At 41.6% G+C, this 27,790-nt stretch overlaps 1 long non-coding RNA gene across 4 annotated transcripts; it reads right to left on the bottom strand.

Annotated features, from left to right (window-relative positions):
- Positions 1–434: 434 nt before the first annotated feature.
- Positions 435–18,024, bottom strand: LOC120757088 (uncharacterized). 4 transcript variants are annotated; one of them, XR_005702343.1, is made up of 8 exons: positions 17,914–18,024; positions 7,682–7,841; positions 5,958–6,126; positions 3,577–3,686; positions 2,859–3,074; positions 2,582–2,765; positions 2,073–2,177; positions 435–1,556 (listed from the first exon to the last, which is right to left on the bottom strand). It is a non-coding gene; the product is annotated as an uncharacterized LOC120757088 (long non-coding RNA). The 4 variants fall into 4 exon arrangements; XR_005702348.1 differs by having other exon boundaries at positions 7,721–7,841; XR_005702345.2 differs by having other exon boundaries at positions 17,890–17,989.
- Between the last annotated feature and the right edge of the window lie 9,766 nt (positions 18,025–27,790).

Genomic DNA, 27,790 nt, shown 5'->3' with positions numbered 1-27,790 from the left:
AGAAACACAACCCTCAACTCAGTCTGGTTCCAGTTTAGAAACAGTGACATTTGGTGAGTCAAAGTGACCTCAGCATCGTTGGAACTCCCTGACTGCTATTAAACAGCCAGCAGGGATTTAAGGGGATAGCAGGAACCAGATGGAAAAGCACCAGGTCTGGGGACAGTGAAGCTACAGACCCAAAAGGTCATTAGTGCTCCACAGGGAGTGCCTCAGCTACAGGCCTGCTAGTCCAGCCCTCAGGCTAAATAGTGGCTGCAGAGCTCGGCAGCCTGGGGAGAAAACCCCCTTCCCTTCCCTTCCCTTCCCTTCCCTTCCCTTCCCTTCCCTTCCCTTCCCTTCCCTTCCCTTCCCTTCCCTTCCCTTCCCTTCCCTTCCCGCCGTAGGCCCCAGCCCTCCCCCGGCTGCATCTGCTGCCGTGGGTGCTTGACCAGTAAAGGCACCTGGAAGTCAGGCTGCGCATGTTTGTTTTTACGAGGCGGAGCAAGGCGTCAGGCAGCAATACAGAGAGGGAAAAGCAGACGGCAAGCTGCTGATTTTGTGCCTCCCTGGCAGTGAGAGCTGCCCCCTCCCTGCAAAGCCCAGGCGGCTGCGCACCTCCAGGCCCCAGCCCCTCTGAGCTACCATCAGGGCCAGGGAGAGGGCAGAGCAGCAGTCTCCCCAGCAGTGCGGCCTCTTTGAAAGGACAGGAAAATAAGACAGTTCAGTTTCTTTTGCTGCTTTCTTCACAGTTAGGAGAGTAGGGCAGATTCAAGCATGCTCCAGAGGAACATCATTCAAGTGAACCACACATGCTACCCCTGCTAAACTTCTATTAAACAGGTAAGGCTGAATGCCAGATGCTGAAGGGATGGGTTTCACACTCAGGTGCCCTGAGCACTGGGGGAACAAGCCCAGGGCCTCCCAATGCCCAATGCCACCCTGCCACCACTTGCCACTGCCAGCTCCCAGCATCCATGCAGGCCAGCACAGGGGTGCCACAGTTGGATTTGTCCATACAAAGTCTACATTCTTTCCCCATGATGTCACCTGACTACACGAGTGGCTGTTAAAACAGCATGGAAACCCTCTCTTCCATACTTTAGGGGCAGGTACTTTCCTGCTGCTTTTTCTCCTCTACCACTAATAATCCTCTCTTGCCAAAGCGTACATTGTGGAAATGGTGAAACAGCTGGAGCACTGCAAAGAGGTAAAGCTAGACAGCCTAGCCCTCAAGGGCAAGCTGACCCTGGCAAGGGGATGTTAGGAAATCCTAAGATAAGTCTGTGAAAGTAGCCTTCAAGCAGGATTCGGTGCCCAGCCTGTTTATCCTTAGATGTTATTGCCCCTTTGAGCAGGATGAGTATCGACACAGGGGGTGGGGGACCTTTGTCATGCAGCTGGAATGTTAACATCCTCCAGACTTAAACGGCGCCATCTGAAGAGCAGTTCATATTCTGAACTTAATTTTTCATGTGTACATCGTGAGGTCCTAATAAAAATATTGAAAATTGTCTTTGTTGTCCTCCGGTCCCTGCAGGACTCACTTCTCCTTTGGCATTCCTCATTGTTGTCATCTGTAGACAACAAGATTGTTGTTGAAGTTTTGGTACCAGCTTTACAAAAATGAAAATGATTTTTTTAAAAAAGAGAAGCGGGGGAGGTGGGGGCAGGGGGGTAGGAAAGAGATGGAACAAAACAAAACCAGAAAGAGGATGGGGAGGGGGGAGGGAGAAGTGGGGGAAGAGAAATGTGCCAGGAAGTAATATAAAAAAAGCAGGGACTTTTGATGTTTACTTTTCCCGCCTCCTTGGCTGAATTATAGGGCGTAGCATAGTATTTTCAGAGCATCTTTTACAAACTTTATTTAGTTCAGTGATTCACATTTCCCGAGCAAGGTTAACCAAAGGGAGGGTTGTTTCTCCCTTTGCCCCTAACCGTTCCCCAAATTTCAGATAAATTGTATCACATTGTTAAAAAAAAATTGTCAGAAAGGAACTTTTCCTGATCTCCTCCAGTAGCATTGTTTTCCCTAACAATGTGCAGGACGGATCATTACTTCGTCACTTTAGAGGGTAATTTAAAAATACAACCTTGAGCCTCGGACTTTGATAAGAGAAGCACATGGTTAAGATTGAGAACTTCATGGTCAATTCTCTTCTCAGCCTGTCATTTTCTTCCAAACACACATGCTTAGTCTGAAAAAGCAAACGGTTACATGTGTAAGTCAGCTTTTTTCCCTGGATAGGGTTGAGCACTCCCTGGGAAAATCTGGAGCTGAGATCAGATGCCCAGGGAAGACATCAGAGCTTTTCTGTGACTTCTAGGCCTGCACTGACAGTGCCTGAACCTCCAGGCTCCAGCAATTCCCTTGAGCAGCATAGGCTGCAGGCTGATAGAGTTTTTTCCTCTCTGTGATCACCAAGACCATAAAAGCGCCAGAGTGATGACCCCTCATCAGCTGGCAGAATTTATTTCCTCTGTTTCCTATGCAATACCTGTAAAGCACTTGCAGCTTGACTCCCAGCCCATGAACCCTGCAGCTGGGAGAATATCTCCAAGAATTTGTGCAAGGCTGTATGAGGGGCTTGCAGACACTTACTTCATTAGCTCTGTCCAATCTGTGCATGGCTTCTCATCCTTTCTGGCTATGCATTAGAGGGAACAGCAGCAGCCACATCGGGGCTCCAGGAGATTGTGCACAGGTACAGAAGCTGGGGGGGTGCCAGGTACTCAGTTAGAGCAACAAGGAGTAAAGTGCATAAGGCATGACAGGCAAAGCAGCCCTGTCAATAAGAGAAAAAGTTTGAAAAGCCCTGTGTCCATCATGGAATATCTGAATTATAAAAAGAAAAAAAGTCAGCACAGGAAAATTTTACCCTTTCCTGCTTCCTTTTCTCTGGCTCAAAGAAGATTCTACTGTCTCCACAAGAAACAACTGTAAGGTCGGATTTCTTTGAAGGGAACAGAGAGGAGAGCCTCTGGTGTCTTTCCAAAAAGCAATTTATTTTAGCTTCACAAAAGGTCAGGAAGCATAAATTGCAATGGATACTCTTCCCGTGTAGCCAAACATATTTCCAAGCAGAACCATGACACTATAAGGAAACAAACAAGTAAATATAAGGAGGCCAAAGAAAACTCCAACCTGCAAACATTTCTGACTGTAGAATGGTGTCACTCTCACATTTAAATGTGGGGGCTGGAAGGTGGGGGCAGAAGTGGTAGTTGTGACTTAGAGAAGCATAAAGCATCAATTTTGGAGGAGAGATACACATCTGAAGAAATATCCCAGCCGTGAATGAAACTCCACCAGCTTGGCTTAGTCTTGATTTTCTATCACAATCCTTTGTGCAACAACAGAAATTGTGTATCAGCCAGAAAATTCATAACTCTGCTGAAAAAGGTTAAATGCATACAGCAATATAAGCTGTCTGTTATCTACAGTAAATGAGGGGGTTTTAGGTCCTTCAGCCCAACCTCTATGCTCCTAATGGCAGCATGTTTCACTGTTTGGACGGTTTTATTCCCACATGGCTCCCTTTTAGTTACATGTAACTCCATTTCAGCAAGTGATGGAGAAAAAAAGCAAAGGATTACCTGGGGAACACTGCTTAGCTTGTAAACCATGATGATCATACTTTTGTGGGGTTAATCCATGTATTAAGGGATATATTCTCAAGCCAACGAAAATTAATGAGATACAGATCCTACAAGAGGAAAAAAAATACTGGATAGGTTTATTTTATTGCCTATCGATATCCCTTGTATTAAGGAAGCCTAAGAAGTGGAAACAATATGGCTGTGTCTCCAGAGGGCCCTGTCTTATTTACTTGTTTTCACTTGAGTCAGCACAGGCTCTTAGGAACCCTGCCTGAACATTTGTGGAAGATGTTCACTGCCTGCCTGAAAATGGTCTGTGTCCAAGGAGGCCAGAGCCCTCTACTCCAAGCACCAGGAAATGAAATCAGACTTTCTGGTTTGTGCTCACACAGCACCCAACATGAAGCATCACAGACTATCTGTTTTCCATCCCTACTGCTCTACCAAAGCAAATAAAAACTGTCTTGCTGAGTTTCCAGGTAATAAAGACAAACTTCTCTCTAACTGCCATGGCCACTGACAGTTTATGTTAATCAAAGTGACACCAGCATAAAGTGCTGGGCTGCCAGACTAGAAAGCATTTTACCCTCAGCTGTTTCTGATATGTTTGTGTGCACAGTTCAGTTTACCATTAGGAAAGGCAAATAATGACCCATCTCTAATTTAAGGCTGGGTCCCTTAAGTAATAAATTGAAAGTCAATGTTTAAACAAAGAGACACAACTACAAATTCAGCATGACACTCTCCAGAAAAGGGGTCATTAGGCAGCAGAGGCCAGACAAACTTCATCTGCCCCCTAGGAATTTTCTGCTGTACTTGAATGACCACCAAAGATACCATTCATCTTTACTGATCCCTCTTCCTAACCATACAAGGGTCTGAAGAAGTCACGCCATTTTCTGGATGTAGGTGTGTGATGAGTTCTACATGCCCTTTTTCCTTTGCAAGCCATCACACAGGCTTTGCAAGCCTGGGACTGCAGCAGCCCACCAAGCAATCTGACATGCAACAAAGGATGCATTTTGCACAGCAAGGCCCAGTGAAAGGAAAAGACTGTGGCTCTGTGACAATCAGAGGGATGGGAAGGGACCTAAAGTACACCATTGGAGCCCTTCCAATGCTGATTCACAGAAATGAGCATGGCCTGCAGTACCACAGGCCATCACCAGTTTTCCTACCATCGTTTGGGAATGAAGGGTGTGAAATACTGCTGAAGGATTCACAAAACCTTCTCCCTGTCTCTCCCCTCCATAATCTTAGGGCAGAATGGTAAAAAATTGGACAGGATTTTCATCAGTAAGATGGTGCAGCCATGTGGCTGTGCCTACTGATTTGAAGATAAGCTATCTATCAGAGCCGTTAAGTGCTTGGATACACATATAATCTTCCAGTTTAAAAGACTATTTACTATTTTCTCCACCCCTTTAAGCTTTCTGTCAACACTGATTACTCCCATCTAGGATACAAAAACATTAAAAGTGGTTCCACTTGACAGTAATAAAATTATTTTTTAAGATCTTGTAAAACCTAAACAGCTCTTTCATTACACTCTTCCAGCAAAAGCCAGTAATGGCTCCTGATAGACATGAAAGAACAGTTGTACCCTATGGAAAGAGTGATTTGAAAGATAGACTTACTTCCCCTAAAGAGCATTCAAAAGCAGACAATATTTGCATTTTAAAAAAAAACGGGAAAAAAACTTAATGGCATATATTCTCTTAGGCTTGTGGTTCTGCTTCAGAAATGTAGAAGAGGTTAGGAAATCACTGAGTGTCAACATAATAGTCAAAGTGACAGAATAAGTGCCTAGTACATAACCAAAATTCTTCTTTTTGGATATGCCCAGATGCTTCTTGCTGTCCTGATGTCCTTAGAGCTTTCCCTTTTCTTCTCTGTACTTAGAGTAGGGACCTACAATCAGCTGCCTGGGTGAATGAAAAATAAGTCTTCATTCCAGAGCGCACAGTTGTATGCAAATAGTCCCATTAAAATCCCAGTCTTTTAACCTCTCAGCAGTCCTGCAGGCCAATATGTTCAATCTCCTCTAAAATGTAAAACCTAATGAGAAAATGTTCCCACAAGCTGTGTCTGACCCTGAAGTAGAAGAGCTCGGTTAACCGCACAAACCTTGAATGTGTAAATGAAGAATCCTCCCTGCCAGATGCTGTTGCTTCTGAGAAACCTCATCCTCAAACAGTGTCAAGCATATGCAGCCCGGTGGGTGAGTGCTGCAGGGGCAGGTGGCCTGGTTGGTATTTCACTTGTTTTTTCCTTTAATTTTTATACTTTTGGTTTTTTAACTCCTTAGGCACTTTCAGAGCAATAGATGTAGAGGCTGAGTGATTTTACAGGTTTAGTGATAGGATGTGTGCACTTACAGCTGTTTGTTGTTTCTCTTTTTTTTCCAACCTGCCTCACTTCAGTGCAACTACAAAGATGTTCATGCACAGGAACAGGTCAGCAAGGGAAAAACCTCATCACTTGATGCCCTGATTCAGTAAGGAATTGTAGGACACATTTAGTTGCCAGCTTCTTTTGGCTATACACCTGCAGGAAAAAAGGTACAAACTGAAGTTCCTTCCATAACTCGGTCACACAGCAGTGTAGAAAGCATTATAGGAACACCAATTCAAAAGGAAAAATTAAGGCTTTGATTTTAAAAGTCTAACCAGTGATGTGTTTGATGAGAAAATGAGAGCTGCCATGCCTAAATGAGCACATCTGGTCAACTTTATTTTTAACAGGACAAAGACTCTTTTCTCTGAGGCCAAGATACAAGGTCTTTAATCTTTTTCCATATTTCTCATACTTATCACATAAGGGCTTATCGTAAAGATGTCTTTATCACTTCTTCCTTTTGATTAAAGGGTATGAGTAATGCTAGCCAATATCAATAACAATGCCCTAAAAATAAAATTATCATCAAACTAGAACCTTGCAGGGAACAGTGTTAGTTTCATTAGTCCCTCATGTATAGATCAGACAGTGCACTCAGAGGAAGGAAAAAAAAAAAATCACCAAAAAACCACCACATGTGAAGAGCAAGTCTCCAACTATATTATGTTTGGAGAGTATCATTCATCTTACAGACAGTGAAATCCTGGGTGATCTTTATTTTACATTAATCACACAGTTAAATGGCTCAGGTATTAGACAGGCAGGTTGGAGGAGGAGAGACAGGGAAGAGAAAGAAGGGGGGAAAAGAAAAAGTTAGCTCAATACTTCATTCTAAACAGAAACCATTTGTTAGTCACTTTGAAGTACAATAAATTCTTTAAAGATTTGAGTCAAAAGAAACAGTGAAAGTAATTAGTCTTACCACACATTCAGCAATCATCAAACTAAAAATCAGTGCCACACATATGCATATAAACAGACATACACATTGGTCAAAAATATGGGCAAGATGTATCATCATGCAAAATGTGGGACTACAACTAAACAAATAATTCTCATAAAAGGCATTGATTGCCAATCAAGTTATCACAGACAATTGGTCTGTATATGACACACAATGATAATAAGGATATTTAATGATCCTAAAGGAAACAACAATTGTGGGAAATCATTTTAATAGTACTTAGAAAGATTATAAAATTCCAGTTCCATGTCATTCTACAAAGGAATAGTGATTTCCCATAAATTATAGCAGATTTCAAGGAAAACAGGTAATGGTAAAAGAATCAAAGACATATGAAAGTTTTCTGATTTAAAGTGATGTTGTTCATTATAAAGTATGTGGTTTTAATTAACTTCTTCCTAAGACCATTAAAGGTACATGTTGAAGGTACTTTTCCACACATACTGAAAAAATCTTGCAAATTTGTAATCAACAGCAGCAAAATTATTTGCAAATTGGCTGAATTCTCATTAAGAGAATGAAATTAGGAAAAAGCTCAAAGATCACTTTTCTGTCCTTCATGGCCTCAATCAACTGCTGAAGAAAAACCAGGCTATAATGATACTTTTAATACACAAATTCCCAGTTCCCGTGGACCTTCACACCAAAACCCTGTCTCAGCTACCACAAGGTAAGACTCTGTATTATTCATTTTGCTTGAGAATTTTCCTTCTAACTTAACCAAATGTCTCAGTTTCATACCTTAATAAATGCTCTTCAAGCAACAACCCATGAAATTACCTTTTTCAATATACTGGTTTGTCACTTTTTTATGCACATCATAATTAGCAATTAATTTGTGTATGTATATATTTGTCTCGTGGAATTCACAGATTATGATCTTCTTTTTTTCCTAAAATCTCTGTAAAAGAAAAGAGAAAAAGCATTAATAAAGTTAACCAAATGCTATGAATTATTCTGTTTTTTAACATGTTTGAGCAAGATAGAATGAGGCATCTGACCTGCTTTTGATCATTCACTTTCACAAAGTATTTCAACCCAGCATCTGATCTGCATACGCTGTTGATTTTTTTGAACAGTGACAAATCAAAACATGTGCAGAGCTAAAGCACAATCGGTTATGTGGAGGTTAATAAAATGTCCTGAACTGGAATTCCTTCAACACATCTGAATTTAAGCCTTCTGTACATGTGTTTGCTTTGGGTGCATTTGAAGTTGGAGTTCATTAATGAATAAAATTGCTGGAAGATCTGCAAGTCTGCTCAGCACCTGCTATTTTTATTTTTTTTGGAATCCAATAATGACATTGGGATCTGTACATCTAGTCATGTTAATTGAACAGAATCACTGGAAAAACAAAGATAATACTAAAAAAAAAAATAAATACTATCCTGATTTTTCCTGACTACAAGCCGTGCAGATACCTGATTTGCCTTTTCTTTGGTGGAGTAGTGGTGTTTCAGTTCTGAATCAGCAGCATGATACCTTCCAGGAAAACAAAAGCTCTTTTCTGTTTTAAGATCTCATATAACTGGGGAGTGTGGTCTAAATCCAGATTTTTAAAAGCAAATGCTTATTTTTTAAGAATTTCAGGTTCCTTCTTACCTAACTGAGCAGCTCATTTATCCTGCAAAAGTACTGGTGTCCCACCAGTTCCCACACTCTGCCAGGTTTCCAGAGCTTGCTGACACTTCAGTTTCTAGACCGTGCCTCCTGCCCAAAAATCTCAGCTATAAATGGTAGCAAGAAGGCAGCACTCAAGGAGAGGGGAGATATTGAAACAAAATGAACAGCGTGGGATGGAAAATCTCTAATATTCCTACAATTAAAGACCTGTATTCTGCATCCCAGAAAGGAAAGAAGTGCTTTTTAAAATACTGTTGGAACTTCTGTCAAAAAATTCATAATCCTTGTGTGAGACTGACAATGAGCTACAAAGCAGAGTTCTTCTTTTCACCCCTTGATTTATTCCTTAAAACACCTTCTGCCCAACGTATAACTGAACAAATAAAGTTTATAGTTTTCTTGCAAGTGTCCTTAAGACTATGCATTGACAACTGCCTAAAGGTAATTATAAACCTATAGATTTATTTTTCCCAATTGGTGTTTCCACAGTTAGACTTCGCATGGGCAGCAGAAATTAGCACAACAAGAAAATTCCTCTGTCCAGAGCAGACAACGTGGCCTCTGCTTCATGTCCAGCCCAGACCATCCACAGAGACCCAGGGTTAGCTCAGGGAGAACTCTTGTACTTTTAGAACCTCTCTGACATGAAATATGGGGTATTTCTCCCTCAGCAAAGAATAGTGTTTTGATTTATGGCCTGTGAAAATATATTCTTGTTAAAGATGATGTGTTTGCAGCTCCAGACAGAAAGGAGCCGTTTGGAACAAGGGGTCAGCTTGTTTTGAGAGACACATGAAGATCTCACAGATCAGAGCCATCCTCTATCCTTGAAGACGTTTCTCTTAAGTGACTGTCAGACTCCCTAGAGTGGTCCCACATTCAGCTGGTCAGGAGATTTCACCCTTTCTCCTCACCTAGGGATTTAGCATCAGGAGTTGGGCCTTCATTACTTACAGCTGAAGGATTGCTGTTCTCCAGGTACCTCAGGATGCTTACTAGAGACCACAAGATGCATCACGCTTTCAGCAGGTGCATCTTCGCCACCCCTGTAAATGGGTGTCTGGGAATCCCTCATGCAGGTGCTCCATGTCCCAGCTGGGCTCCTTGCTGGGGAGTGGGCAGTGCCTGCTGCAGAGCCCAATCTCCTGGCATGAGGAAGAGAGGGGCTTGGGCATCTCCAGGGAACCTAGCGAGTGACTCTTGGAGAATCAATGAAATTAAGGGAGAGTAAAGCAGCTTCCAGTACCCAGAGGTAGATCCTTAGGACTTGGATACTCCACAGTGATGGGGGAAAGGCTCATGGCAGTGAGAACCTCCCTACCATAAGAAACCGAAAAGTAACCCAAACCCATCGTGTAACCCCATCTCTCTGTGCATGGTTCTTGGCTAGACCTCTGTGATCTGCTGCAGTAATGGGTTGTTTACCCTTTCTGTGCCCCAGTTCTCCCTTCTGCTAAACCAGGGCAAAATTACTGGCTTACCAATTGCCCCAGGAAGGCAGTATCCTAGGAAAAGATCAAGGTAGACTTAGCTAGGCTTATAAATTATTTTGATATTCCCAGATGAAAGTTCCCTGCAAGTACAAAGTTTTATTATTATTTCAGCTGCTCCCTTCCCTAGCGTAATTGCCAAAAAAAAGACTTTACAAAAGCCTCAGATTAAGCATAATACTTTTCTTGTTAATGACTAGCAAAGCATCATATTTGTAACATGTGGGACACAAGTGCTTGATTTCTGTTTAGGGCACCAGCATTTAAGAACCAAAACAAGTTTCATTCCATGTCTTAGTGAAATCTGATGTAACTTTCTCTTGGAAAATATGTGTTGGGGACTGTCCGGCTGTGCTTCTTTGCAACTTACACAATTTCAAATATAATTTATATAGAGATTAACCTAAGGTCAATTATTATTACCATCTTGAAGAAGTGATTGTAAACTGGGAATAACTTTTGCTTTAATCATTTCTTTTGCTCTACAAAGCAAAATAGAAATAGTTTGTAGTGAAAAATGTGTCTTCCAGTGTAAGCATTCAATGTCAAAAGAAATCATAAGTTTAAAAATGATCGCTTTCAGCTGTTGCTCAGTAAGAAGTCAGTGTTTCTTCTCTTCTGGAAAGCTGACACTCCCTCTTCAGGGGAATTTAAATGAACAAAATAAGAATGGGAGAGTACAAGGGACTTAATGAGACTGCAGTCTGTCTCATGGTCCTCTCTGTAGGAGATGTTTAACACAGTGTTCACTACCCACAGCTGCCACATGTGGGTTGTGTCTGAAGTGGCCACAGTTAATCCCTGCTGGAACACCCCATGGGGAAGTTGGGTGAAAGGCCTTGATTACGTGTATACAGAATGGACTTCTTCCAACGCCGTAGCTCAAATGCAAGGTAAACCAAGAAGGGTCAACCAGTCTTAACAGAAATCAGGAGGAGAAAGTTCAGGACAAGTTTTGCTGCTCTGCCTGGAGAATATCCATGAGCCAGAGTTGGAAAAAAAAGTTTCTGTAAGAATTTGCTGGCACTTTTCAAAACCACATCAGATAGAAAACCCAAAACTACAGAAACACCAGCATCAATCCTCAAATTCAATATGCCCATAACTGCATGGATTAAAGAAAATAAATCTATAAATAGTGTAGCAAGTTTTCCTAAATATATCTTTCACACATAATGTGCGAGCACCTGAAAGGAACCAAAAAAAGGGAAGGTTGCCATATCATTTTCTGTTTCGGTCAGGAGAATGGAATTGCCAACACAAATGCCTTCCTCTGCTTTGAAATGGAGGAGGTGTGTAGTGTGATGACCCTTCATTAACTCGTCTACTTGGCAACGCTACTGCTGTCCCACAGTTTGATAAAGCCCATTTAAGGGCCAAACTCTAATCCCAGGCACACTCAGTTCCCAGTATTCCCTCCCTCAGCCCACAAGGCTGGAAAGAAGATATGCAGTGTACCCAGCTGGGACTGAGAACAGCTCATCCTTGGATACGAGCACCCATGCAAGGGTTAGTCAGAATCTGGACTTAAGACTGAAAAACATGCAAAATTCCTCCAGTCCCTGCTGCTGCTGCCCCCACAGCTTGGGTCACAATGACACCCATTTGAAAGCCTTGCTGCAAGACGCTGCTCCAGTTAGGCAGCTTTGTGATGCAGCAACTCATCAGCAAGCAGACTGCTCAAAAATACCATTCACGTGATTTGGATACTGAAAGCACCCGCTGTCTGATGCTTCTAAATGGGTCAAAAGCTCAGAAAGTGACTTCTGAAAACCAGCCATCTTCTACACAGGGAGTTTCTCAGCTTTGACTGCAGATGTCATGATTTAGGAATCATACTCCCCAATTCACCCCCATGGAGACTCTCCCACAGATGTTGCTTTCTTGCTCCCCCTTCTCTTCCCATTGCAGCAGGATGGAGTTCAGAATTAGAGGCACAAAAGGTAAAGATCACATTTTAAATGACAGCCATCATATTTTAAATTTCAAATACAAGCAGCCATCTTAACAAGAGAACATTCTGGACTACTTTCCATCTTAATTGCCTTTTTATAGTCTGGATCAACCCAAAGGCAGTATGTGAGCTCACTGGGTTTGAGTCATATTATGGAAGGCATTAAGCAAGGCAATCAATTTCCAGTCAAGAAGTTAAGATATGCCTCACTAATATCCCAACTTGTACATAAGTCTCACTGCACTAAGTGTCCAGATTAAAAAAAAAGATAATAATAACAAAAAGGCACTCAGATCCCACTGTTTCAGAGTGCTTTAAGCTAACCACAGACAAACACAGCAGGCTGCAGTCTTCTTTGGGAAAGACCAGGAAGTACGGCATTTTTGTAAAAGGCAGTGCTGTAGGATGAGAGAAATTAATGATGCCCTGTCACTAATGGCTGAACAAAGTAGATACATTGGCATGCTGAGGAGACAAGATGCCTAGAAGAAGCCCTAAAATGTAGGGAGAGGAAATTTTAAATGAAGCAGAGAAATGGGGGGATACAAAACAAAGTGGTAGAAGATAATTTTGACTGTTCCCAGTAGTAATTAGGTATCCCAGTAATGTTAGTCATACATTTTCCAGAGTAGGAATTAACAACTATTTACTCAAGGATAAGTAGATCATGGCAGTCATCCTGAGGACTGTGATCCTATTGCCTGAAGGCAAGGGCTGAATGTTGAGCAGGTGTACACCTGCAGTCTGTAAATTTGTTTCAGTGAGCTTCACCACAGTAATCAGAGGATGCCTGAACACCTCTGTGTATTGTGACTGTTGATACTGTACTCTTCCTGTGCCTTTCCCAGTATGGGCCAGAAGAGTCACCTGCTCTTCCCCACAAGTAGTATGAGCCTGAAAGACAAATCTGAAAAGCACAGAAATCAGTGCTTCATCAGCACTTCTAGCACCTTCCTAATCCCAGACTTGCTCCTTATCCCTATTCCAAGTGCTGACAATTTCCAGCACTGCCTCTGTATGGAGCTGTCATCTGCTGGGCACCTAAATTGCTGTGACCAGGCAGCCACTTGACTGAACTGCAGGAAATATGAAGAATGGCAATGCTTCTGTGAACTGCTGTGGAGCTGGCCTGATGGAGAGTTGACTCTTGTGGCAGTTGTAGCCAGTTTTGCTTTGGCTGCAAGTCTATGGCAGCAACATTAATAAGAAAAGGTCTGAGGGAAAAGTTCTCAAGGACACAAATTATAACTAGTTTTTCTTAAAGTTTAGGTCTCCACATTGATTTTGGTGACACAAGCTCATGAATATGTGATTACTTTGAAACAGGCCATTTTTGCTTTTGAAATTGGGATGTGCTGAGAAACATTGCTGCAATGTCAGCATCCATTCAACAAATTAGACTTTGTGCCAGAAAATTATACACTTACCCAAGAAAAACATGAGAGAGGAAACAGGAGCAGCATAAGATTGGTCAGCCTTATGTGAGTTTTTAAATCTTCGTTTCTGCAGATGGTATTTGGACTGAACTGACTCTCCCAATTTTTTGGAATCATTTCCTCAGAGACAAACTGATCTGTTTACACTCATGTGACTCAGCTGGAAGCAGATAATAATCTAAACTAAAACCAGAAAGGTATGAAATATGCAAACTGCACCAAGTGGGCTCTGGCTTGGAGGATTTTAGCACGGCTGTGGCAAATGTGTACCTTGTATCCCAAGATCCTTTAACATGCCCTTATATTGGACACACAGGTTTGGAAATCCTTTACTTAGATGATGTTACAACAGAGTACATCACCACCAGCAGCAGCCACCCAGCAGTTCCCATTCCCTTATCTCTATCCTGCCACGGAAGCAATTCAAACATCCTATTCCTGGACACACCACTCAGGTTGGGATTTCATCACAAGCCAAAACAGCCCTGGAGAGCAATAGTTGCTCATCTACATGTGAGCCAGTTTTTGCACAAGGTGAGGCCCCCACACATCCACTCCAGTTCTCATCCCGGGGCATCAAATATATTGGGGGCTGCCACATGGCAGGATGTGGTTCCCCATGCCCTGAATTGTGTGCACATTGACCTCAGCATGAAGCCAATATAGAATACTTAAAATAAGGCCTAAACTTGAAGAAAAAACAAAATATATGTATTCTGGCACATAATTCTTCATAACTTTCTAGTGAACACAGTAAAAAGCCAAATCTTACAGCATTTAAATTCCAAGTGTAGAAACTACTATACTATTGATATCCAGCATTAAGTTACAGTGCATTTAAAAGCCTCAGAGGCATGATATAGGCATATACTGTAAGAGAGCTTATCTAGCGAGTTCCAGCCTTGATAAGCTATTAATATGCTGAAAAAGCTAGCCATATCCTGCCAAGAGCATGCTTTTAATTGGCTCCTCTGAAACACTGAACCACCATATTTTCTATGACCTTAAAAGGAAACAAACTATCACCACCATACGATGATGTGCCATCCCGAGATATAACCACCTTGGTGGGAGCCTTCTTAAAAGGCCAGATGGAGCAGGACAGAACACATAAACTGGATCTCTCTCTCCTAGAGTTTATACCCATAAATCTGCAGATGAAATACTGGGAAAAGGAAGTGAGCTAGACCTCACTATTTAAACTCATGATTAGGAGTTTAAATGGTCAAGTTATATGCCTATTTTTATAGATGTCTATCTTTATATGTATGAACTGTTCTTTCTTCAGCTAAACTTTCCCACATGTGAAGTGTTTTGGATCAACAGTTATTGCAATAACTGGTTTTATTTGAAATAGCCTCAGCAAACTTCATACTGGAGCTTTTCTCTGTAGATACTGTATTTTAATGGTATCTAGTTTTTTATAGATTTAGTAATTTAAGAAATGGTGACAACTACTCAAAGCACAAGTTCAAAATCAACAAGATTTTTCTATTAAGCCAGCTGAAACCCATGCAGCCAAATTGCTGATGAAAACAGCAAAAGTATAACTATCTTTTACTTTGACAAACCTTAAACGGGGATAAGGTGGGGCAGAAGCAATCTCACCTTGTACAGATTAACAGATCACTGCCTACTACTGTGAATCTGCTTTTTTTCATGGTATACTCATAACTCCCAGTGACAGGCTTGGATTATGTGCATAGCATCCACAAGGCTGCCAGTCCCAGGGTTACAAACATATTTATGTATGTCCCTACTACTTACCGAAGTTTTAAGGAAAAGGTGTTCTACAAAGAGCTGCTGTCAGGAGAACACTTTAACACAGGAAAGCGGGATAATTTTAGGTGTCTTTAATAAAAGATGGGCCTGATCTTACAAAGCCAGTCAGGATTTGTATAGACAAATCTGTGACCAGCACATCTACACCACGTGCTGGCACCCCAAGTTAGATCCAGGCTGAGAAAGGATGTGCAAGCTCCACACAGAGACTTTGGACTTGAAGTAATTGTACCTTGCAAACATAGGTGGAGGCCACTAGCTCAGGAACAGGGATGGTCTATGCTTTTTGGCAAGGATTTTTAAAGGCTTCTGACTAATTCACTAGTATAGTTCCCCAGTGGCTTCCTAAACATCTATGTAGTCTAACCAAGGTGGGAAGGAAGGGGAGGAGCAGGGTGTGTGGATGTAAATAGTACACTGTGAATGAGAAGAGAGCAGGAAGTTCTTAAAATGTTATTTTCATCAAAAGTTAGATATACAAGGAGATGTTACCTGGCATAGGTAACACAATCTACACCAAGTACCCACCTCTTCTGCTACTGGTAATTTATTCCTATTCCTCCTACCGACTGTTCTTCCCACCTCTATGGCACAGACTGTGTTGCCATAAGTATCCTGACGTAGAGTGGGAATCCACAGTGTAGTTTTTAAAGACTGGAAACCACTTCCTGCCCTTTCATCATCAAAGCAATTGTTCGCACCCCATTCTTAACCTGATGTTCCTGCTTCTAATTTTCAGATGAAGATTATCTTGGATAACCCAAAAGGCCTGTAATTTTATTGGATTCTCCCCTTTCAATTCTCACCATTGCTCAATTGGGAAAAAAACCAACCAAACAAAAAAACCCACACTCTCTTCAAACTGCATCTCACTTAAAGGTCTTTGAAGGGATTTAAGATGTCTCTGTATGTAACTAGAAAATAGTAATGAAAATTAGTATTTGTGACCCTTTACAAAGTGTTACAAGAGACTGGAAAGTTGGCTGTTACATGTACTCAGGGCTGCTTCCCTCTCATCCTACAAACACTAGTGTTTGCTAAGCATAGATATTCAGAAGTATTTTTTAATCTACATTGATATATTGCTAACTGCTCGCCATGCTTCTCCAGGCCCCAAGAATTTGAAAAACAGCTGTCTGCAGCACTAAAATAACTTTGGGCATGAAACACTAGTGTCACTACATATACCTGCGTGAATGGAAAGCTTTGCAGTGGTGGGCCTTCAAAATCACTGTCTTGAGAGCAAGCATTGCTTCCTCAGGTGAGCCATTGATGCACTGACTATAAATAAAAGTATTTGCTGTCAAGCACCAGCACTTCAATAGCAACATAAAACACCCTTAGACAGAGAAAACTGTTTATGATAGTCCATTGCAGATGGCACAAACTCTTCCAGGCTACAGTCACTGCAGATGGGAACCTCTGCAAAAAGAGTTAGAAGATTACCTTCTCCCAGCCTTGTCTTGTAGGCATAATATAGAAGTTTGGATTAATCTCCCACTGCAGACAAAACTGTGAAAGCCCCAACATATCTGTTGTGGTTCCTCCTAGGCTTACACTGTGCACAGCATCCTTGCAGATTGGCTGCCTGGGCTTAACATGCTTCGTGTGTTTGCCCTTCTTTTTCCAGGAGCATATACTTAACTCTTATCTTCCTTGGATACTTCAGGGACAACTCCTGGAACAGTTCCCAAAGTTGGTGCGTCACTGCTAATATCACGCATTTTCTTTTCATAGGTGTGGAGACAGCCACAGGGGATCCATAAGCCTCTGTCTGACTCCAGTATTGTCTCTTTTGCACATGTGGCTTGTGCTGCCAAAAAACGATGGCAAGAGACCAATCTCACTCCAATACCAGGAAAAACAGAGATAATTTCATACTGATTGCCAGCCCTGATTGACCAGAAATCCTAGTTCTGTCAGAAACAGTTTTAGACAAGAAAAATCCTCAACTGCCTACATGGGAAGACTGTTACATTAAGTGATTAAATTGACTTATTTGCACCTACTCATTTCAGGAAAGCTCAGGAAATTAAAAGTGTTTCTCTCAGGAGACAGTTTTCAAGAACTAAGTTTTGTTAGGCACTAAATATGAGCTTCTGCCAGCTAAGGCAGAGGGGTGGCTTCCACCAGCCATGCACACCTTGAAAAGCATTTGCTGTCTCAAGAACTCCAAAAGATAGTGCCAGAAACTGCAACATTTATCTACAGGTATTTTACCAGCGTTCACAGGTAACAAACAAGTGCGATGCTTTTATCTTGTGCGGGAAAGGACAATCAGTCTTATTAAAATTAAGGATTTCTTCAACAAGGAGGAGAGACTTCCTTAGGTGGATGCTGGCATTGCTGTACTGTATGGCCTTACATGTCCAACACTATCTCAAGCCATGCTGGAGTCAGCATCAACCAAATACACATCCATCCCTTGCTTCCCCAAGGAGAAGACTTTTTAATTTCCACATAGCAGACACCATTGCTATTCATTTGAAGATTATAATAGCACAGATTTACAGAGGTACACACAGGCTGAGCAGTCTATTTACACTCCTAAGCACAAAAGTTCATATCTGCAAAGAGCTAAAGAAGAAAACCTTCCAGTCATAGTGGGAATGTCCAGCCACCCTTTCCAAAAAGCAGCATGAAACTACAAGTAACATCCACCAGTACAGTCAGGTTGAGACTCACTCATTTTAATCCTGTTCCACAGGACCTCTCCTCAGCTTCCACCAACAGCCCTTGATCTTCACAGTTCTTTCTTCTCTACTTTACTTGCAACCCTTCCAACTAATGAGTCTGTTATCTAGCAATTTATCACTTGCTAGCAATTTATCACCTGGCCACCACCCTCATAAGCATATACATAATGAAGCACAGAAAGGAGTAACACACAATATGAATCCCTTTGAAAGGTCAGTCCTCAGCATGAAAGGCTTCCTGAATCAAATAACATTCAGGAGGGACAGCTGGAGTCACAGCTGTAGCTGTTGAATGAAAAACAACTTTCAACTTACTGTGCTTTGGAAAAATCACAATCCCAGGAAGGGTTTTATACGTGCACAAGGTTTTTTTCTTGTAGAGGCTTATACTTTTTGTTTTGTTTTGTTTCTTTTCTTTTCTTTTTTTTTTTCTTTTCTTTTTTTTTTTTTTTTTCTGAACCTGATCTCAGTTGTCATTTTTACATGGCTCCAAAATCCACAGATATTTATGATGACATTTCTCTGGGATTTTCAGCACTATTCGCTACCTGTCCATATACACAACCCTTGTGGCACCTTTGTTTCCAGAAAGATAGGAAATCTGTAGCTGTATCCAGTATGGAAAATATACTGGTACTACACCTAAAAGGGATTTGTAAGGGATCTTTTGTCTGTCTAGAAAAAAAATGAGAATTCACTGAAACCTACCTGTACCAGTGCTGATTCATAGGTGGTACACAAGTGTTTATGAGCCCAGGTGCATGTCACTGTCACAAAAGGCTCACAGCAAACCCTCAGAGCTTTTGCAAAGCTAGATGGCAGTTTCTGAACAGGGTTAAGAGGGACATGGCCCTCCCAGCAGGCGTGACACTTGTCCCCATGCTGCCCAGCTCCTGGCTTTGCAGGCCAGCCTTTAAGCATTCTGTGTGCTTGCTTGTGTCTCTCTGCCCCAGCATGGCTCTTGGATGATGACCCTGAGAGGGCAGCGGACAATCTGCCGCCACGCAAACTTCCAGCACATTGTCTGAAGTAGCTTCTGAAAACTGGAAGGAATGTCGCCAATCCTTCCCCTGGATATTTGATGGCTCTCTAGCTAAATTGCCCAGCCTAGCCTACAGATTATTTCAGCTAAAATCCATGTTCCGCCTTCCACTGCCCTAGGCTTCTCTCCCTTCCTTTAGGCTTGACAATTAACTGCAACCATAAAACCATGTAGCTTAGTGTCTGTTATAGCAGAAAAAAACCAGGTAATTATGGCAGCTCTCCTTTTCTGAAAGGGGGTAATCAGGATGTAATGCCAAGCTAAGAAATGGTTGTCTGGGGAAGATTCCTGCGTCGGTCTTGGCGTCCACGTGTCCTTGCTTCTGTCCAAGGTAAGGAATTGTAAAAAGCCTTTGAAGTACACTCAGCATGTCATCTGCATATGTTTGCAGCTGGTTTACTGTTATGTGGCCAGAGCAGATAAATGATTATGTGCATCCGACCTGTATTTGTTGATATTAGCCTTTTTTCTTGGAGGCTGTCTTTGTACACTGTCCAACCCAATCTGGCTGCTCACAGTATCACTTTTTTGCAAATTCCTAAAAAGTGCCACACCACCAACTTGCAGAGGACTTCTAGAAATGATTCTAAGAAAACACTCTCTTCAGAGAGCTGATGGGGCATCTAGCACAAGTTACTTGGTCAGCTATAATTCCCATCCACCCTAGAGAGTCACCACCAACCTCAGGTGAGCATGGGCTTCTGCACAAAGGGGAGAACAGCCGTGGTGCATCCAGAGAAATTCCTTTGGTCCCTCTGCCACCAGCATTGCCACAAAACGCCTGCTGCAGCCACTCAGCTGCCACGCCGTTCCTGCAGGTCACTTTGATTCCCTGCCATATCTCACTGCTCACCAGGTCCAAACCCACAAAGGCATTTCTGTGACTAATTTTAACTGAAGTGAAGGGGAGGAAGGTGTCTAAATACTTCTGGCTCTTACTCATTTGACAAGCCTTACCTCCCCCAAGAAGCCTTGCTCAAGGACAGCACAAAATAGCACTCAGGATAGTAGGTAAGGTAAAATGCTGTCAGCTCATAATTTTTAAAAGATCCATAAAAGTGTTCAGAGTATTCAGCCACCCACACTGGCTTAAATGATAAGTTTCTCCCACACTGTGTAGTCTTTGAATGTGTTTAGGGCTTGCTCTACCTGAGGATAGTGTTGCTTCTTATTCTCTAAACAAAAGGCTCTGATATCTGAGCTTTGCTCACACAGCAGTGACCATAGTAGGTAAAGGTCTGTCCAGGTTAAACATAACCTGGTAAAAATGACCTCAGATCTGACTCTATCCTTCCACCAGTTCTATATCAGCAGAATTTAGATGTATTCAGTGGCATTTTTCTGGGTTTATGACACTGTAAGACCCTAAAGCATTAGTATTCATAGATATTCTTATTATTTACACACATTTTCTTGTTATTTACACTTAAATATCAGATAGCATCAGTTTGGTTTTTATTTTTTTTTTTTAATTCAACTACAATTAAAGTACAATTTTAAGATTTTTAGCCTTTTCCTCAGGCAAGCTGGTGAAAGCTCACTTCTGCATTTTGTTGTGGTAACCTATTTCCTGTCAGTTTCATATCTGGGATCAAATATAGTAGCTTTGTGTTGATAAGATACTGGTTATACATTTAAAGAATTACATTCAGTCAAATCCAGTCAAATTTAGAAAAGGAAAATAGAATAGGGCTATTTTTTGCTAATCTTGGCTTTTAATAACTCTGTCCCCATGAAATCTAAATTCTAGTACAAATTTTATTTTACATCTCGAATGTCACAGTCTCTTGTAAAAGGTGGAACTAAAAAAAAAAAAAAAAAAAAAAAAAAAAAAAAAAAAAAAAAAAAAGTAGTTCACTTTAATATGTATATAACATTCAGGAATATCTAATATCTGATTGGTTTGGAAAGCTCTGCTGTAATGATTAACACAACCACAGAAGCATCCACAGAAGGCAGGCAGGGTACACTGCTCCAATAGTGCCAAAGTCTGTCACACTACATATTGGCAATCTGGATGAGAAAGAATTTTCCAAGTAATTTAAGTGCTGTGAAAATGAAGTTAGCGGTTTAGATATATTTACAAAAACAAAGGCTGGTGATTACAAAGCTGGAATGAATGTGGATTGTGTTTACATCTGCTTCCTGGAAGGTAAAATGTAATCAGAGGAAGCAAAAAAAAAAATAGCTTTCAAGATATTCTTTTCTGCGTTTAGGATCTCATCAGTAGGAGTTGTTTTCTTACAGCAGGATAATATGGAAGATTTCTGTGTGGTTATTCCATGGTGTGATTTGATGAGACAGCTGGTGTACCCCATGCCAGAATAACAGCTGGGAATGGTCATGTAATGTTTCTGGACAGTTCAACACAAGCTAGTAATCTCTGTCTCTCAGCTATCAGTCACTTTCCTTTTAATTAGTTTCAGATGCAGTGTCTAAATAGGCAGTGAAATATCTGAAGTCCCACACTCTGAAACAGAGCTTCCTGAGACCCCAGGTAGAGCTTGATTGGTTTTGTTGCTGCAGACCACTGACCTTTGAAGAGTCATGCTCAAGGAGCTTTTTTCAAAGGACACATCTAATAAATGCTAGCCTTAACACAGTGGCATTTGAAGCCTTGCAGAAAAAGGCCTTAAACCTACTGCCAAAACCCACTTTGATCAGGATCAGTCTCACTTAAGTAAGATTAACTGAAGTTAGAAAGAAACTACTCATCCAACACAAGGCAGCTGTCCAGACTCCCTGGGAAATCAGAAATAAAAGGTAGCTTGAGATGGTGATTCATCTGTCCTTTTGGATACCTATATTAGGGTGGGTGGTGCGCCCTCCATGACACTGATTTCTGGGAGAGGGGTGGAGACTAGAGCCTCTATTTTCTCAGGGTTAAAGTTAAGTGACCTAAAGCCTCCTCATAGTTTCTACAGCTTTGCAGACTTTTCACTGCTGTGAAGAACAGAAGGAAAACAGTAAAATGTCAGATTGAAGGTCCTTCTACCCTACTTCCCACCACACCAACAGCAGATGCCTAGTGAACAGGCATGTATAAAAACTCCCTGTAACGCTCTCCCGGTTTCCCTTTTCAGAACAGGAACCTCCTGATGAAGCTGTGATTTCTATGTAGTTAGTACTCCCAGGGGATTACTCTTACATTAAATCTCTTGTCTGTCCTTGAAATCCTAAAAACTTTAGCACCCACACAATCCTTTTTTCAAGGAGATCCATGGCTCAGCTGACTGAGATGTTTTGTTTGGAGCCCTACTATTTTATTAGCTTAATCTGATGTCTCCCACCTGTTGTACTGGAAAGGAGTTCTAAAAAATCAATCTATTCATTCTCTCCATGCCACTCAATACTTTTTTTTTTTTTTTTGTAAAAGTATCACCTCCTCCTCCTTTATCTCCTTTCCATATACATAAGTCCTAGCTTAGTCATCCTTCATACAGAGCCTTTCTGTACCTTTGATCATCTTTGTTGCCCGTATCTAAACCTTTTCTGGCTGCCTTGTAAATTTCTTATGATGGAGGGAACAGGACCTTCTAAGCTCGCTAGAACAGACAAGTTCACACCCAACACCCCAGATTTGTTGCAGTGCTACTCACTCAGGATCAAAATGCCTGCCAGCTCTGTGATAAGCGAGCACAGCGACAAGCAGGCTGCAGGCAGCAGTTGAAGAGCCTCAGTTTCAGTGTTACTGAAACTGAAGCAACAGCAGCAGACTCAATCAGGTCTTTCCATCTCATCCCCTTCCACTCCAAGTAGCAGATGTGAGAGGTGGGAAGTCGCAGCTCAGGGTGGCAGAGACGTTGCAGGTGCAGGAACTGCAGTGCAGGACCAACAGGGAGAAAGCACTTGGAGTGTGGAGCTTTCTGAAACGCAGAGCAGGAATGAGTGGCTCTTGCTGCCTTCATTGCCTTTCTCCCAGATCCCTTTGGTGCCTTAGCCATAACATCAGGACGCTGGAGAAGGGGGTGATTTTCCCAGCTCTTCAGTCAGAAGGCAACCCTCACTTGCCAAGCAGAAAAAGGGAAAACACGAAGAACCATTCCCTCAGGTCCCTACCTTGACATGTTCATGCAGAGAGGGCAGTCATCTCCAGCAGGTTTCATCATCTAACAGTGGCAGTAAATGTGTCTTGCAAATAGTCAACATGCAGAGCTTGTGGGAAGGCCATTCATGAGACATTTACCTTTGATTTAATGGCAGGTCTGATGGATGATGTGTAGATCCAGGGCCTTCCCAGTAAGCTGTAATCCCTGAACATGATTGGGATTTGTACAAGGTTGGTCTTTATCTTCCTGACTGCAGGCCAATAGCTGAGGAAGAGGGAGAGCAGGCTGTCCTCATGTAAAACAGAGGGCAGCTTTAACCCAGACACCCTCAGAAGCTCTGTTCAAAGCCACATGGCTTGAAGCAAAAAAGTTTTAAAAAACAGCTTTAAATAACAGCTTTGAGAGATGGACTCTGGGAGGCTTTGCTTTGGGTTCATCTCACTGATAGACTTACTTTTTGAATAATTTTTTAAGCATTGAACAGGTGTCTTAAACCCAAGGCTCAAGGGGCCTTGCAGATGGCCCCTTGCTGCTCACCATAAATGTTTTATTACTACCTCAGCCAAAATCTCCTTAGAAAGAAAGAAAGAAAGAAAGAAAGAAAGAAAGAAAGAAAGAAAGAAAGAAAGAAAGAAAGAAAGCCAGTGTTTGCTTTGCTTACAGGTAGACAACCTTAAAAAACACAAAACCACACAAACAACAACAAAAAAGAAAGTACAAAGAGGGAAGAAAGCAGAAAGTGGAAACATGGGGGAAAAATGAAAAAAGGGAAGGGAAGGCGCGGGAAGGGAAGGCGCGGGAAGGGAAGGCGCGGGAAGTGAAGGGAAGGCGCGGGAAGGGAAGGGAAGGCGCGGGAAGGGAAGGCGCGGGAAGGGAAGGGAAAAGACAGTGACCCAACAGGTTCAAAGACACTGAATATGTAGCTTCAGTTGCTTCTTGAAACACATGCTAGAGTTACAAACGTATGGAATCTTCATTTGCTGCTTTACAAAGTAAAACCTCCCAGTTTGAATAATTTGGATTCTCGATAGCCAAGTGATTTATGAAAAGGTGCTAATGCCCTCTTCGCCCCTAGAGAAATGGTCACATAGGTGGGCTGAAGAAAACAAGATTAATCATCCACTTTAATAAAACTAACAAATTCTGGATTGCATTGGCTGAGAATCCATTTTCATTCGTGTTATTGTCTTTTCCTGAGACTAATAAAAACCTTTTCGTACAATATCAGACCTGATTAAAAGTAAGTGATATACAGTGTTCAGACTCCAAGGTTAGAAAAACATATTTTTAAAGCACATTATTATTATTAATATTATTATTATTATTATTATTATCTATGATAAAATATCAGCCAAGAAAAATATTTTTTGTCTTCAGAAAAATGTTAAATTCTCAGTAGGGTGGGAGGCAGCTAACATTCCTAGTGGTTTGCTGTCTTGTTTGGAGCACCATGTGGTTAACAGCTAAAGGGCAGAAATGCCTGCTACTGCAGAATTGCAGTAACCTCAAGAAAATGCATGGCCTAGAGCATTTTGTGATTCAGCCAGAGCAGAAATGCAAAGGCAAAGAACGGTAGGAGGAAGAGGTAATTTACTTTAAATTATTGCTGTTGGTGTGATGTCACTGTTACTTGTTAATCTCAATTTGTACTGAAGCCTTTGCACAATATTGGTAAGAGTGCAGTATTAAATATGGCAAGGCAGCTGCACCATGAAGAACCAAAATAATGGGATTTACTTTAACTCCTATGGTGTCACATTTCTGCAGTAAAACCAACTTTTTACAGCTCCTAATCCAGGAAAACTTTATTTTTTGATCTTTCAGGAAACCTACAGTGATAAGTGAGCGCCTGCATGAGGAAGGGAAAATAGAGCTGATTCCATAAAGCTTTCACTCTTTTCATCACACATATGTGCTACCTCTTCCCTCAGAGCTTGGTGGGCTGCCAAGAGCTTTGAAATCTCAGAGCCTGGGTCCAGGAGGATCAATGGATCATGAGGAAACAACTGGGAAAGGGAGATATAGTGATTATTGCTTGACTTAAGAAGGACACAATCATGGGCTTTCCAACAGGTCTTTTTCCTCTTTCACATCTTGGAGGCAATCCTGAAGCAAACACAATGCCAGAGATTCATGAAGTGCAAGAACTCCAGTAACCTGATTTTCTCCAGTAATGTGATTTGGCAATTTTTTAAAGAGGAGATTTCATACCTTCACCCCACCCTGTAAAGGTATGAATGACAGCCTGTTTCGAGGTCTTCATTTCTAGCAACCTTTTCAAATGTTATGCAGCTATAGACTTGATGCCAAGGCCACACATTAGTCTGTGCAAAAAAACCTCACGTATTTGACATCTCCAAAATGCTACTCAAAGAAACCATCCCATACTGCAAATTTTTGGCCTCCTATTACACTGGTGGAACAATGATGATCATAATCAACTGCCAATTTTTCCCTGTATGCTTTTCCTCTATTGAGGAAAATGCATAGTAATCCAGAAGACTTTGGTTTAATCAGTGTAAATCACAAACAAGTGAGGCATTTTTTACTGTTCAATTAACATGAGACTCTAGGGAGATTTTTCTCCTTTTTTATGTGCATTATGTCAATATTTAGTAAACAAACTCATGTATGAAGACTCCAAAGTATCTCCTCTAAGCAACTCAGCATCTTCATATTTAAAAAGTTTTGGCGAGACATTGAGGCTTCTTCTGGTTTTGTTAAAGTCTATGCTAAATTTGCTTTTAACCTCAAACTGAAGCAGAAGTTTATCTTTAGTGTAAAATTCAGAGAAATTTGGAGATGACTAAATAATGGAGAAACAGTGTGAGCTTTAAGAAAACAAAGAGAATTACTAGGGTTGGTTTTTTTCTTTCTTTGTTTAATTACAAGTCCATTAAGCAAACAAAGAAAAAACTTGCATACCAGAGTAAAGATAACCAGTAAAAGCACAGGATATTTTAATCTTTTGATAAATCAGGTGATAAATGCTGACTATCACCGTGTTTACAGTTCATTTCTGTATTTGAACACAGAAAGGCAAAAGTACACAACTGATCCTGACTCGTGCCCTACAAGGCTAGATGTTTAAGATGGATGGAGAAACATAATGAACTCAGTGCCACAATTACTGAAACAACCTTTTTCTTTCTCAGTGTTGGGCCTGTACAAAACAACTAATTGATGTCATTCGTTGCCTCATAGAGAGCTTGGCAACTGTACAGCTCCATGCAGTTTGTAAAGTAAGCACCACCACTAAAAATTTCACTGGAGGGAAATGGAGGCAAAGACAGCAAGTGTCTGATCCTAAATCATCCAGCATGTCTGTGTCAAGTGCACAATCAGGGACATGGTAACAACCCCCCAAGGCCTGGGCCAGCCTAACGCTGCTCTTCCAGGAATCCTCTTTCCACACAAGCCAGCTGGCTGAGAGACCAAAGTGTCGGAGCTGCAAATAATAAACAAACCAGGAGGGATGGGACTGAGTTCCCAATGGCAAATACCTCCAAAATTTCAACTGCTGTCAGCAAAACATATATCCCAACACAGGCATTACTGTCAGCAATAACGTAATACCATTGTCTCTGGCTGTCTTTAGTGCAAAGAGCGTATAGAAGAAATCAAATGTTGGGCGGTAATGGTTAACTTTGCCATGCCTGATTCCCTCTCACCCACATTGCTCAGCGTTACCTCTCCAGCCTTCTCCTGCTGCTCCCTGGATAGTCATAGCTCATGCGGCAGTAAGAGTGGGGAGAGAGGAAAAGCTCAGGCCCTGTCATGTTTTTACCCACCATTTGAGAGCCACAGGATTGAAACCACTGTTACTCGTGCGCTACCAGGATGTAATTTAACATAGCATAGTTGGGAGAGCTGAAAATAAAAGCTTAACTTTATCCTTCCTCTCCAGATTATCATTGCATTTTTTTCTGCCCTGAATGTATTCAATAAGAAATTTTAATTCTGAGCTGAAAAGTAATAGCTCAACCCTGCAGTTATCGAGGTCCTTCCTTGGTTTACATGGGATACTGTTAGTTTTGGGGTTTTGCTAGTTAGTTGGGCCTTTTTCTGAGAAGTGGTCATGGTGCGTGAGCCCTGCTAGAACGATTTCTCTGACTTCTTACCAAGCAGCAGTGTTGTCAGGCTGTACCATGCTTATACAAAGTGCATAAATGATGGGTGCAACAGTTGTATGTAAATTCATTAGTGTTAAAATTGTGAGTTCAGAGGAGCAGGAATCAGACCTTCTATTTATGAAATTTTTACTTTATTTGATGCACAAGAACTGATGCTTGGGACTTATATAGACATGAAGTAGGTAAAACAATAATTCAGTTCCCCCTCCTTCCAAAAAGTGATCTAATTTTCCTTTCTTTCCTCCTTTGATTGGAAAACAACCAATACAAACTGGAAAGCAGATCAACAAATACTGACTCCATATGGAGTCACTAACCTGCATTCACTACCCAAGGGCCAGGGAAAACTTCACATCCTGGAGGCTGAGACAAATGGAAAATACCAAAAGTTTGGCTCCATTTGCAGCCAAGCAACGCCACCTCTCCTGAGCCTGGACATCTCTGGTTTGGGATTGTTCCTCACCAGATTGAATAAAACAGAGAAGTCAGGCTCTCAGAAATGTCTCACAATCCATGTTCACTTCTGGGGTAAAATCTGTGCCCAACATTGTCACAGGTGGCTTGAAATGATGCCTTTTGAAGTCAGTGGAAAAACTCCTGCTGAGCTTAGTGCTCCTTGGGCTGCTACTGCTTTTGGTACAT

This window comes from Hirundo rustica, chromosome 1 (assembly GCF_015227805.2).
Source record: "Hirundo rustica isolate bHirRus1 chromosome 1, bHirRus1.pri.v3, whole genome shotgun sequence".
Classification (NCBI taxonomy): domain Eukaryota; kingdom Metazoa; phylum Chordata; class Aves; order Passeriformes; family Hirundinidae; genus Hirundo; species Hirundo rustica.
Note: the sequence above shows the minus strand (reverse complement) of the source record. Positions and strands in the feature narration are given on the sequence as shown.